General features: G+C 41.7%; 1 pseudogene across 1 annotated transcript; it reads left to right on the top strand.

The window, feature by feature from the left end:
• Positions 1–273: 273 nt before the first annotated feature.
• Positions 274–1,001, top strand: LOC309962926 (large ribosomal subunit protein uL22-like; annotated as a pseudogene). The gene has a single exon. The product of its transcript is annotated as a large ribosomal subunit protein uL22-like (transcript).
• Positions 1,002–11,019: the final 10,018 nt, after the last annotated feature.

Raw genomic sequence — 11,019 nt, 5'->3', positions numbered from 1 at the left:
AATACCATCACACTGGAGATTAAGATTTTAACATTTGAATCTGGGGGGAAACAGACATTCAGTCCATTGCAGATGGTGAGGGTGATTCAGAAAGTCTTTCTGGAATGGATGCCGAAAGGTCCAACTGACCAGAAGCAACCCTTCCTTCTCCTCCCTGCAGACACTGTCAGCCATACTCCTACAATTCCACTGACATTTGCCCACTGGGATTGCTACTTAAGAAGTCCTACTTTTCTGGTCAGCGGCCTGAGGTGACCTCTAAAAACGGTTCGCTATTCACTTGACCCAGAAAATCCCACAAAATCATGTAAGTCAAGAGGTTCAAATCTTCGTGTTCACTTTAAGAACACTCGTGAAACAGCCCAGGCCATTAAGGGTATGCATATCCGAAAAGCCACCAAGTATCTGAAGTACGTCACTTTAAAGAAGCAGTGTGTGCCATTCCGTTGTTACAATGGTGGAGTTGGTAGGTGTGTCCAGGCCAAACAGTGGGGCTGGACACAGGATCGGTGGCCCAAAAAGAGTGCTGAATTTTTTACTGCACATGCTCAAAAATGCAGAGAGTAATGCTGAACTTAAGGGCTTAGATGTAGATTCTCTGGTCATTGAGCATATCCAGGTGAACAAAGCCCATGGTGCAGGACTTATAGAGCTCATGGTTGGATCAACCCATACATGAGCTCTCCCTGCCACATTGAGATGATCCTTACTGAAAAAGAACAGATTGATCCTAAACCAGAAGAGGAGGTTGCCCAGAGGAAAAAGATATCTCAGAATAAATTGAAGAAACAAAAACTTATGGCCCGGGAATAAATGATGCAAAAAATAAATGCAAATAAAAGTAAAAAAAAAAAAAAGAAGTCCTAAAAATAAATTATTGGTGGTAAGTTATTATGTTATCAGGAAAAGTAACACATTTAGCCTACAAATATACTAGGAGGGTTTATTTATGATCAATTATTAATATGACCCATCTTCACCTAGTAGAGACAGGTAGTAATTGAAAAGAAAACAGAAGGAAGGCTTGAACAGGGGCACTATCTTGGCTTCCCTAGAAGGACAGCCTAAGACAGGGATTCTTATTCAAGTGGTTTATGAAAGAATGCTTCCAGGAGAAGAGAGATGGAAGCAGAATAAGACAGGTGAACAAGAGCAAGGATGTGGTCTCAGCTGGAGATGAGCTTCAGTGTAATTTAGGATTGGCCCCACCTTGAGGCAAGAAGGGAGGAGAGGATGGTACAGTGGGGGACCACCTCTTTTGAGAAGGCTCCCACTCTCTGGGAAGGAGACAGCAGGGAGTGGTTATCAGCCACACCTCACAGCAGGGGATGAATGTCCATCAGGCAACTGGAATGTACCAACAGCATCCAATACAGGCCAGGGACCAGCAGGGAACCTGGGGTCCCCAGCATCCACAGGGCACTCAGTAGAAGACTTGAAAGACAAAGAAGAAAATGAGGCCAGAAAAGGAAAGTTCCATCAACCTGGGAGATTCCTAAGGACGGTTCTTGATAAATTGTATTTCTCCTCTGGTAGCCCCCTGAAAGAAGGGAGTATTTCCCCCACCTTGTTCTGCACTTGCCCAACACTCAGCTTAGAAAAGCCTTAGAATCTAGCAATGGGAGGCACCCCAAAGCCCTAATCTGCCTTGCCTCAACTGTGACTGCAAGATCTCAACTCCTCACTCTCCAGGTTGGAAAGGCTGTCAACAGTCCCTGCATCCACTACTGGTCCCTGACCAGCATTTTCCCCTTTAATCTCTAGCAATGCTAGCACTGCCTGGAGCATGACACTTACACTATAGTTGCAAATGTGGGCAGGAGATGAGATACTGCCAACTCTCACTTCCAAATGGTTCTCTGTGGATTCTCCTCAGCATAGCCAGCCTTGGGGAGCTTCTGAGAAACAGATAAGTAGCCCAGTTCTCAACCGGAGAGTATCACTGCCATACTGGGGAACTAGCTTCTGCCTTGGCCAAGCTTCAGGGGAAAAAAGCAGAAGTAAATGTGAGCATTGGCTCTTCAAGAGTCTGAGGGACTAATGGTATGCAAATGAAAAAAAAATCTTTGTATATGTTGTTAAGAATCATGGTTCATAAAATATGCCCCACCCAATCCTGGGATTCCTTTAGCTAAACTAAGGTCTTTTCTTCTAAAATCAAATATTAGCCATTTTCCCAATTCAAATAAATTAATAAATAGAATTTTTTCTATTTACATCTTCTTTCTATTATATTCTCTTACAACTCTGTCACCTGTTTGTTTGCTAGTAAACATTTCTAAGCAACAAAGCAAGTATCAACTAGCTATGAACAAAAAACTGTGGGAAAACAAGTTATGTCTGGTTCATGCTTAGTGAATGTGCAGTCATGGTTCTGATCTTATATTCCATACAGAGGATATTAAAATAATAACTGCCATTTTTAGCTCTACTATGTGCTAGGCTTTGAGATGCTAGACATTTTAACTCTAGTATTCTCATGTGTAATTTAGACAGCATTACCCCTATTTTACAAATAAATACATAAATGGATAAACTGAGGCACAAAGAGTCTCAAAGTTAATAAAACTTTATACAAAAATTAATTTTGTTGTGATGAGGGCATGTAATAAAGAGGCCTGAACTAGTCTTGAAGGTCAGCTAAGGTGTCCCTGAGGAGGTGATATTTGAGACAAGTTCTAAAAGAGGAGGAAATGGGAGAAGGGGGTCACAGGAAATTGTATTTGCAAAACCTGCATTAAAGAGCACAGCTGCTTTGGAAAACATTCTGGCAGGTCCTCAATAGGTTAAATGTAGGGTTACCATAGGCAACTCCTTCCTGGAGAAGGAATGAAAACACAGTCAGTTTCTGAATAAACTTCTAGGAAAACTCCAATTCTAAGGAAGGATGGGCAAGTCATGGGGGGAAGATCCACAAGGACTAGACTTCCTCTTTTCTCCTCAATTTCCATACTCCATCGGTGAGTTTAACACAGTGAATAAAAAAGATGGGCTACCCCATGGTTCTCAACCAAGGGCAACATTCCCAGCAGGGGATATCTGGCAATGTCTGGAGCCATTTTTCATTCTCATAATTGGGAAGTGGGGTGGTACCTGCCCAGTGAGCACATGACAGAAACACACTGTCCCAAGTGGAGAATGGTGTCAACTGGGCTCTAAATTGAACTACAGGCTTTGAAGCAAGCCTCTTTCTGAAAGATAATTTTATCATTCCTAGTAAGAAATGATAGAAAGACACAGACAGGCAGACAGAGAGTGAGGGAGAGAGAGATGTGAGCAAAAGTACTAGGCAGAGACAATCCCAGCTCAACACCATAAAAACTTTCTAGAAAACTTTCCTTTCCCCACATACATTCCACCCAGGGCTACTTTCATTCTGGGTCTTTCTCTTTTCTAAGTCAAAATTCACCTTCTTGATGTTTTCCTTAGAATGTTAGTGTTTGATGGCACTTGGTCAGCCATGAAGACTGGAGGAAGGTACGTCCCCAATAGCTTCAAGATGTCTGGGGCATAAAGTAATCCCGTGACAGATGTGAGCACTATTATTACACACAAAGGAGGAGGTGGTAGCCTTGGGCTCTGAGCAAACTTGAAGAAAGGTCCAAACGCTGGTCAGCCCTGCATTTTTCACCCAAAAGTTTATCATCTTTCTGAATTTCTATCATTAGAGCCAATTTGGGGGTGACAGTTCCTTTAAATTCAATGACACAGAATCCATGCATTGCATTTTACTCCTCATCCTGTATGCAAACACAGAGTAGTCATTATGACTTATATTCAAATTTCTTTCCATGTTACTTTCCTTAATATTCTCTGCTGCCACTTTAGCCACCACTGCTACAGCTCCATTAACTACACCGAACAGTCCAAATGCAACACCTTGCCCAATCCCCCCCCATAAAATTACCATTTACTCTGTTCACATTAAGTAATGATTTGCAACGTCCTTCTCCCTTTTCCTGTTCACAACTCTGCCAATAGCATTTCTTAATGCAAACAGTAAAAACTGAGTTACAAGTGTGATCCAATTTTGCTCTGCATAATTAGTGGATTAGACATCAGAGAAAATCCACTTATTTTCACAGCTCATCCAACTCCCCACCTCCCCGACCCCCCCACACACAGAAATAAAGCCTCCAGGAGCACAAAGTGAGAAAGGCCTTCATTTCTAAGTGACAATCACAGCTAACAAATTGTTTTTCAGATGACTCTAAGTATGATCCTTTCTCAGTTGTATTTTTTCCCCTAAGAAAACAAGGCTGGGGATCTGAATAACGACACCTGAGTGAAAAGTATGCATTGAAGCTGCACAATTTTTGCAAGAGATTCTGGAATGAACTCTTGGTAGCTGAAAAACACCAAGCCACTCAGCTTGTCTCAGCTTGGCTTCTGGAGCTGGAAGGTTTGGGTTTAATTCTTGGCTCTGCCAGCTTATAATATTGGGCAGGTTGCTTAACTTTTCTCCATCCTTTTCCTTACCTCTAAAATGGGCAGGGTTGTGAGAGTTAAGTAGGATAATACCTATAAACTGCTTGGAACAATGTCTGGCACATAGTAAATGTTCAAAATGGTCTGCATTATTCCTCTATGCCTAGAGCCCAGCTGCAGAGAGCAGGGACCCTCAGCCTAACCATTCAACCCACCCTGCATGTTGGGTGGGCATCAGGGCTCAGGACTGTGACAGAGGCCTGGGCCCCATGTTATGCTCATAAACATGTGGTCCATCCACCCAGCACTGCCACAGGCTGCCAAAGATGGATGCTGGAAATGGCTCGCCCCAACGTGGCCAAGGCTTAACTAAAGAAACAAATGGAAGGTGCTTCTGCCACTGCTCATGAAGTAGGGGAAGAATGCAGGCAGGGAAGGCAGAGACAGCAGTGAGGGGAAATGGGACTTCTCAGATTTTCTCCTGCATCTTTTCCCTCCCAAATGTCTACATCAGCTATGTGCAGAATAAGTTAAAACATCAACAGTTGAGTGGATAAGCACTCCTGTCACCAAAAAGCAATCATGGTTGGGTAGCTCTCCTGCTACCTTAGCATCGTAAGTATGATTGCCATCATATAAGTGCTTTAGGTGCATTTTCCCATCTAATATTCAAGACAACCTTGTGGAGTAAGAGCTAGTATTACTCTGATTTTACAAATGAGGAAACTGAGTTCCAGAGAACTTAAGTAAATGCCCAAGATTGTGCAGTTTGTAACTCACAGAACTGGAACTGAAAACACAAATGTATCGACTCCAGAGCTCATACTCTTCATCACCAGGCCCTGACACCTTGCAGATTCCCAGAGCTTGGATGCGTGTAAATCCAGGATTTGGAAAGATGGAACTGACTGAGCGATGTGTAGTGCCTCTATCAGTTCTGGTTGGAAGAGAGAGAGCTTAGTAATAAGACCCACCCAGGTAACAGAGAGGCTTTCTTCTCAGTAAACTGAAGAGTTCTTTTTAAAAATGCCATCATAGGGAACACAATCGCTCAGGATGGTGGAGTAGAAGGACGTGCACTCACCTCTTCTTACGAGAACACCAAAATTACAAATAACTGTTGAACAACCATCGACAAAAAAATGCTAGAACCTACCAAAAAGGATTCCCTACATCCAAAGACAAAGAAGAAGCCACAACAAAGGGCACAATCATCATAATATCAAATCCCATACCCACTGCGGGGGCAAACCAAAAACTGGAAAACAATTATACCACAGAAGTTTTCCCACTGGAGTGAAAGTTCTGGGCCCCACATCAGGCTTATGAGCCTGGGGGTCTGGCAATGGTAGGAGGAGCCCCCAGAGAATCTGGCTTTGAAGGCCAGCTGGGTTTGATTGCAGGAATTACACAGGACTGGGGGAGCAGAAACTCCACCTTTGGAGGGTGTGCACAAGGACCCGTGCACATCAGGACCCAGGGGAAAAAAGCAGTGATCCCATAAGAGACTGGGCCAGACCTACCTGCTGGTATTGAAGGGCCTCCTGCAGAGGTGGGGAGCAGCTTTGGTTCACTACAGGGACAAAGACACTGGCAGCAGCAGTTCTGGGAGTACTCATTGACATGAGCCCTCCTGGAGGATGCCATTAACCCCACCCAAGAGCCTGTAGGCTCCAGTGTTGGGTCACCTCAGACCAAACAACCATCAGGGTGGGAACACAGCTGTATCCATCAGCAGACAAGCAGCTTAAGGTCTTACAGAGCATGGTCCTGTCCATCAGAGGGACAAGAACCAGCTCCACCAAGCACCAGTCCCTTCCATCTGGAAGCCTGCACAAGCCTTTTAGATAGCCTCATCCACCAGAGGGCAGACAACAGAAGCAAGAAGAGTTACAGTCCTGTAGCCTACAGAACAAAAACTGCAATCACAGAAAGTTAGACAAAATGAAATTACAGAGGAATATGTCCTGGATGAAGGAATAGAATAAAACCCCAGAAGAACAGCTAAGTGAAGTGGAGATAGGCAACCTTCCATAAAAAGAATGCAGAATAATAAGAATGAAGATGATCCAGGATCTTGGAAAAAGAATGGAGAAAAGGATCCAGAAGATGGAAGAAATGTTTAACAAAGACCTAAAAGAACTAAGGAACAAACAGAGATGAATAATAGAATATCTGAAATGAAAAATACTCTAGAAGGAATCAATAGCAGAATAACTGAGGCAGAAGAAAACGAATAAGTGACCTGGAAGATAGAATGGTGGAAATCACTGCCATGGAACAGAATAAAGAAAAAAAGAATGAAAAGAAATGCAGACAGTCTATGAGATCTCTGAGACAACATTAAACACACCAGCATTTGCATTATAAGAGTCCCAGAAGGAGAAGAGAGAGACAAAAGACCTGAAAAAATATTTGAAGAGAAAATAGCTGAAAACTGCCCTAACATGGCAAAGGAAACAGTCACCTAAGCTCAGGAAGCACAGAATCCCAGGCAGGAAAAACCTAAGGAGGAACACACTAAGACACATAGTAACCAAATTGAAAAAATTTAAAGACAAAGAAAAAATATTAAAAGCAACAAGGGAAAAGACACAAATAACATACAAAGGAACTCCCATAAGATTATCAGCTGATTCCTCAGCAGTAACTCTTCAGGCCAGAAGGGAGTAGCGCAATATATTTAAAGTGATGAAAGGGAAGAACCTACAACCAAGAATACTCTACCCAGAAGGCTCTCATTAAGGTTTGATGGAGAAATCAAAAGCTTTACAAACAAGCAAAAGCTAAGAGAGTTCAGCACCACCAAGACCATCTTTGCAACGAATGCTAAAGGAACTTCCCTAAGCAGAAAAGAAAAGGCCACGACTAGAAATAAGAAAATTATGAATGGAAAAGCTCACCAGTAAAGGCAAACACACAGTAAAAGTAGGAAGTCATCCACACACAAATATGATATCAAAACCAGCAATTGTGAGAAGAGGAGAAGACAAATGCAGGATATTGGAAATGCATTTGAAATTAAAAGATCAGCAACTTAAAAAATTCTTGTTTATATACAGACTGCTATATCAAAACCTCATGGTAACTGCGAACCAAACATCTACAATAGATACACACACAAAAAAGGAAAAGGAATTGAAACACAACACTAAAGATAGTCATCAAATCACAAGAGAAGAGAACAAAAAAGGAAGGAAGAAAAAAGACCTACAAAAACAAATCCAAAACTATTAACAAAATGGCAATAAGAACATACATATCAATAATTACCTTAAACATAAATGGATTAAATGCTCCAACCAAAAGACATAGACTGGCAGAATGAATACAAAAACAATACCTATATATATGCTGTTTACAAGAGACCAACTTCAGACATAGGGACACATACAGATTGAAAGTGAGGGGATGGAAAAAGGTGTTCCATGCAAATGGAAATGAAAAAAAAGTTGGAGTAGCAATACTCATATCAGACAAAATAGAATTTAAAATAAAGACTGTTACAAGAGATAAAGAAGGACATTACATAATGATCAAGGGATCAATCCAAGAAGAAAATATGGCAATTGTAAATATATATGTACCCAACATAGGAACACCTCAGTATTTAAGGCAAACACTAACAGCCATAAAGGGAGAAATGGACAGTAACACAATAATGGTGGGTGAATTTAATACCCCACTATCATCAATGAACAGATCATCCAGACAGAAAATCAATAAGGAAACATAGGCCTTAAATGACACATTAGACCAGATGGACTTAATTGATTTTATAGAGCATTCCATCCAAAAGCAGCAGAATACACATTTTACTCAACTGCACATGGAACATTCTCCAGGACTGGCCACAGGCTGGGCCACAAAGTGAGCTTTGGTAAATTTAAGAAAATTGAATCACATCAAGCATATTTTCTGACCACAATGCAATGAGATTACAAATAAACTACAAGAAAAAAAAACTGTAAAAAACGTGGAGACATGGAGGCTAAAGAATCAATGGATCACTGAAGAAATCAAAGAGGAAATAAAAAAATACCTAGAGACAAATGAAAATGAGAGCACAATTATCCAAAAGCTATGGGATGCAGCAAAAGTAGTTCTAAGAGGGAAGTTAATAGCTATACAATCTTACCTCAGGAAACAGGAAGAATCTCAAATAAACAACCTAAACTTACACCTAAAGCAACTAGAGAAAGAAGAATAAGCAAAACCCAAAGTTAACAGAAGAAAAGAAATCATAAGGATCAGAGCAGAAATAAATAAAATAGAAACAAAGAAAACAATAGAAAAATAATCAATGAAACTAAAAGCTGGTTCTTTGAGAAGATAAGCAAAATTGATAAACTTTTAGCCAGACGTATCAAGAAAAAAAGGGAGAGGGCTTACATCAATAAAATTAGAAATGAAAAGGAGACGTTACAATGAAACCACAGAAATACAAAGAATCATAACAGACTACTACAAGCAACTATATGCCAATAAAATGGACAACCTGGAAGAAATGGACAAATTCTAACAAAGGTACAATCTCCCAAGATCAAAGCAGGAAGAAATAGAAAATACGAATAGATCAATCACAGGTACTGAAATTGAAAGTGTGATTTAAAATCTCCTAACAGGTGGCAGAGTCAAGATGGCATACTAGGAGGATGCAGAATTCACGCCTCCTCACAACTAGTGCATCTACCAGGTGGGGAACCACGGACACCTAAGGGGATGGGAGGAACCCTCAGCAACCGGGTAGGATGTGGAGTGTGGGGAGGGAGTGAAGGGGGAGGACAAGTGGAGGCAGGACAGGACTGGCACCCCTGAGGGATGGCTGAGGGAGGGAAGGAGTTCCTACATCCAGCGGGACCCACCCATGTTTAGGGGTCCAGCAGGGACAGGGGAGACTCTGGGAGAGACAGTGGGGGGGGCAAACGAGTCAAAAGGAATGGGGCCAATGTTTTCCCTGTCCAGTTAGACACCGGGAAGCCGGTAGGGCTCCTGGGCCTAATCATCTGCCCTCAGAGCCTCCCTCCTGCTGTGCAGAGCCCAAGCCCCGCCCCTACACCCCCACCCAGGGCCCCACCTCTACACTCGGAGACCCCCTGTGAGACCCCCTCCAACATGCTGGGCCTAAACCCCACCCACACACCCTCACTCAGAGGGCTACTGCCAAACTCTAGAACTCCACACTCCAGAGGCCCTCCTTTCAGGGTGCTGCCTCTCCCCTTCCTGTGCAGGTCCTAAGCAGAAGCTCCACCCCACACTTGAACATCGTGCTGTCTAGGCCCCACCCCATGCTCAAACATCACCCGCCCACCCACCTAGGTCCTGCCCCACCTTAAACCCCGGCCCTGCCTAAGTTCCACACCCTGCCTAAACTCTGTCCCCATAGCCAAGGCTTTTTTTTTCTTTTTCTTCCTCTTTTAGATTGGGGTTCTCTTTTACATTGTTGATTCATTGTTGTTGATTCTTTTATACTTTTACTTTTCTTAATAAATCTTTTATTTTTCTAATTTTATTGTATTCTTTACACTTCGTTAGTGATCTCTCCTTTTGGCTTGTTGCCCTCCACCACCATTTTTTTTTCTTTTTTCTGTTGTGGTTTTATTTTACCTTGTTGCAGCTGTATCAATTATAGTTTTATTTTTACTAACATATTTTTTATCTTTCTAATTTTATTTTGTTTTTTATTTTTTGAAAATGTATTACCACTTTTTTTCATTCTTTCATCTTTTTTTTTTTTTACGGTGCCACAAAGCTTATGGGATGTTGGTTCCCAAGCCAGAGGTCTGGCCCAAGTTCCTATGGTGGGAGTTCCAAGTCCAACCTGCTGGACTAACAGAGAACCTCAGACCCCAGGGAATATCAATCAGATTGAGGCCTCCCAGAGGCCCTCATCTCAGGATGAAGACCCAGCTCTATCCAACTGCCTGCAAACTCCAGTGCTGGACTTCTCAGTCCAAACAACCAGTAAGACAGGAATACAGCAACATGCATCAAAAAACAACAACAAAAAAAAAATGAAATGACAAAAAAATATGTTACAGATGAAGGAGAAAGGAAGAAACCTACCAGACCAAATAAATAAAGATGAAATAGGCAACCTCTCTGAAAAACAATTCAGAGTAATGATAGTAAAGATGATCCAAAATCTAAGAAACAGAATGGAGAAAATAAAAGAAAGGTTTAACAAGGACCTAGAAGAATTAAAAAGCACACAAAGTGGTGAACTACACAATTACTGAAATTAAAAATACTCTAGAAGGAATCAATAACTGAATAATGGAGGCAGAAGAATGGATAAGTGACCTGGAAGATAAAAGGGTGGGAATAACTGTCAGGGAGCAGAAAAAAGAAAAAAGAATGAAAAGCATTGAGGACAGGTTCAGAGACCTCTGGGACAACACTAAATGCACCAACATTCAAATTATAGGGGTCTCAGAAGAAGAAGGGAAGAAAAAAGGATCTGAGAAAATATTTGAAGAGAATATAGTCAAAAACTTCCCTAACATAGGAAAGGATGGAGTCAATCAAGTCCAGGAAGCACAGAGAGTACCATAAAGGATAAATCCGAAGAGAAACACGCCAAGACAAATA

This window comes from Leucopleurus acutus, assembly GCF_964270905.1.
Source record: "Leucopleurus acutus genome assembly, chromosome: 6".
In the NCBI taxonomy this organism is placed as follows: domain Eukaryota; kingdom Metazoa; phylum Chordata; class Mammalia; order Artiodactyla; family Delphinidae; genus Leucopleurus; species Leucopleurus acutus.
The sequence above is the reverse complement of the archived record's forward strand: the minus strand, read 5'-3'. Positions and strand labels throughout refer to the sequence as shown.